Raw genomic sequence first — 3731 nt, forward strand, 5'->3', positions numbered from 1 at the left:
TCATTCGCGCATGTCACCCAACATCTGGATCTCATCAAACCGACAAAAAAAAAACTGGATCTCATCAACAGATCTCTAAATGAAATACTTCTATTCTCAAGGTGGCCATTGTCGATTGATTTTTAATCTCAAATAATACATAAAAGAATTTTTGCAAGCTCACAACAACTTTTTGCCCATAAGGTACTCTTACTCGAATATTAAGAAGATAACTGCAAATTTTGAGCACAAACTAGGAGAAGGGGGGTATGGTTCTGTATACAAAGGAACACTCCGAATCAGCAATGAAGTGGCCATCAAGATTTTGAAGCAGTCCAAGGTCCATGGCCAAGATTTTATCAATGAAGTGGCTACTATTGGAAGGATTCACCATGTCAATATAGTGCAACTCATTGGTTTTTGCTTTGAAGGCTCAAAGCAAGCTCTCGCGTTTGATCTCATGTCGAATGGGTCTTTAGATAAGCAAATTTTCACTGAGGAAGGTGATAAGTTTCTCGATTACATGAAATATACGAGATTGCTCTTGGGGTGATGAGGGGGATTGAATACTTACATAGGGGATATGATATGCAAATACTGCACTTTGATATCAAGCCTCACAATATTCTTTTAGACAAGAATTTCACTCCAAAAGTTTTGACTTCGGACTTGCGAAACTTTATCGCACTAATCATAGCATAGTCTCATTGGCAGCTGCAAGAGGGACCTTAGGATATATGGTACCTGAGTTGTTCTATAGAAACATTGGTGGTGTATCTTATAAAGCGGATGTTTATAGCTTCGAGATGTTGCTCATGGAAATGGCAGGTAGAAAGAAGAATATAAATGCAAATGCGGAACACTCAAGCCAAATTTATTTTCCTTTGTGGGTGTATGACCAAGTCAATGAAGAAAAAAGTGTTGAAATTGAAATTGTACCAGTGGAAAGGAAGGTGATAAAGAAGATGATAATAGTTGCACTTTGGTGTATACAATTAAACCCTGACTACCGGCCTTCAATGAGCAAAGTCCTAGAAATGCTTGAAGGAGATATTGATGAACGCCAAATGCCTCCAAAACCGCTTATTTACCCACCTGATGTGCCAGTTAACAATGATGAAGCCGAGATGGAGCTGGAAACATTCTTAACTTCATCAAGTACTCCAATAATTTATGCTAGTTTTCCTCTAGGAGATACCAATGATGTTTAGAGATCTATTCATAGTTTGATTGGAAATGCTTTGTGTGTTTTTATTATATGTCCCACAATTTAGTATTATGTTGGGAGGGACCTGAGATAGTTTAGCTCGACAGAGGTTACTTATGAGATTGCCTTCTTCTAGCTCATAGGTTGATGTTGTGTTATTGTATTTCATAAAGTTCTGCTCTCTTGCATCCTCCTTCGAAAAGATAAACACATTGGTAAGAGGGCAAGGATAAAAACGGTGGGGGAAGATGATGGACATTGAGAATTTGTCTCTCTCATTAAGTAATTTAGGGTAATGCCAATAAAAATGCTTATAACAACTTGTGATCTTGCTATTTAACATACTACTACTAGCGTAGAACTCGATATCAAGAACGGTTGATTTCGACTTATGAATTCATTGTTTGAGAAAATATCCATTTATACGTTTTACAAAGTAGACATCATTTATCCATGCAAGAAACAACTCTTATCAAAAGGAAAAGGTCTTAGAATAAAAAATTTAAGAAATTTATATTTGAAAGAACTCATATTTCATTTTAAAATTAAGGTAAATTGCCATATGTTGTATTGAACAGGTAAAGATATAAATTGGCAAGATGTAGACATAATCTCATCTTTCTTATATTGACAACTCTATTGTATTATCTCTTTCTTCGTATTATTTTTCATTAAAGAAAGTGTGATTTCTAATTAGACTAAATATACGCCTCCTATGCCAAATACATGTTGTTTAGGTATATCTCTTAAAAATATTAAATATGGATGAAGCCAACCTTATTAATTGAATATTTTAGTAGAAAATTTCTAGCTAAAAAATAAAATGTAAAATTTGACACAATTATAACCAAGAGAACTCAAGGAAAAAGTATTCTTGTCCCTATACTTATTTATGTTCTATAAAGAGTCAAGGCAAAATCTACAAAATTTCGAATTAAACTGGTATTTTCTAAAACTTATTATTGACTAATATATACTCTATATAGTGTAACTTTATCCAAAATTCTTGAGTAAAAGACAAATTGACTCCACATTATGTCAAAAGTTTCACTCCCCCTCAACCTAAATATGGGCTCTGTCACTGCTTACATCAAGAAATCAGCCAAAGGTCGCATCAATTAGACTTTGATCCTTTCCCCTTGAACCCTAACCCCTTTTGTTTTCGGTGACTTTGAAGTCTTCTAATCAGCCAAACTTTTAAACACGTTAAACGATTCTCCCCGAAGAGAGTGAGAGAACTATAAACTTCAAATATTTTACCAGAGAATTTTCTTCAAAAATAGAAGTATAGGGTGGATAATTCTTTCGATTTCTTGATATTTCTTTTTCCTTCGAACTGAATATGTGCAATCCTTAATTATCATAACCTGTTGATTCTTAATTCACATGAATTTCAATTCAATTCAAGGTCTGCATCGATTCTTAGGATGGCTTTCGTGTCATCTTAGAAAAAGAAAACCTGATAACATCATAACTATCTCCAAAAAATATGAAATAACTCACTTATCTAAGAAAAATTCTCCAAAAATATGAAATAATGTCAGAAGATGGCTAAATATGTGAGTCGTCAATTGTCGAGGAGCATACTCCTCGGACATGTCTTCTAAAATCTCAAAAATAAGCTGTGGCACATGCAAATGCATCAGTTATGGAGGAATCTTACATTTTATAAGCAACTCCATAAGGCGATGGCCAACGGAATTTTCGTCAGCTACACACAACCTGTATTGCATAAGAAGGTATGCGGCTTGTTTGGCAAAAAAAAAAAAAACTACAGTGTGGAAACTACTACTACACTTTTTACATTTTACTTCATATAATTCTATTGCGAGTGCAGTTTTAATTTTTCTTACTCTAAATACCTGAGATTTTCGTAATATTGACACGTAAATTTGTATATAGTTTCTTAATTAGTTCCTTTTTAGATTTGTAACTCTTGACTCAAAGAGTCAAGACAGCCTACAATTATTGACTAATATATACTCTATGGAGTGGAACATTATCCAAAATTCTCGAGTAAAAAACAAATTGACTCCACATTATGTCAAAAGTTTCACTCCTCCTCGTCCTAAATCTTCGCTCCTTCACTGCTCGCATCAAGAAATCAGCCAAAGGTCGCATCAATTAGACTTTGATCCTTTCCCCTTGGACCCTACCCCCTTTTGTTTCTGGTGACTTTGAAGTCTTCTAACTAGCCAAACTTTTAAACACGTTACAAGACTCTGCCCAAAGAGAGTGAGAACTATAAAGTTCAAATGTTTTACTCTAAAGACTTGTGGAGAATTTTCTTCAAAAATAGAAGTATAGAGTGGCTAATTCTTTCAATTTAGTGACATTTTTTCTCTCAAACTGAATTTGTGCAACCTAAATTATGAGAATTCGTTGATTCTTAAAACACATGGATTCAACTTGATTTAATATCCATATCAATTGTTAGGACGGCTTTCGTGTCATCTTAGAATAAAAAAACCCATTAACATCATAACTACCTCCATAAAATATGAAATAACTCACTTATCTAAGAAAAATTCTTAGAAAATATGAA

General features: G+C 34.0%; 1 pseudogene; it reads left to right on the plus strand.

Moving 5' to 3' along the window:
- The first annotated feature begins 567 nt into the window (after nt 1–567).
- Nucleotides 568–1190, plus strand: LOC115693737 (rust resistance kinase Lr10-like; annotated as a pseudogene).
- Nucleotides 1191–3731: the final 2541 nt, after the last annotated feature.

The sequence above is a fragment of the Syzygium oleosum genome, unplaced genomic scaffold (genome assembly GCF_021117445.2).
Source record: "Syzygium oleosum isolate NSW1041296 unplaced genomic scaffold, Sole_v2.1 Sole_v2.34, whole genome shotgun sequence".
Taxonomy (NCBI): Eukaryota; Viridiplantae; Streptophyta; class Magnoliopsida; order Myrtales; family Myrtaceae; genus Syzygium; species Syzygium oleosum.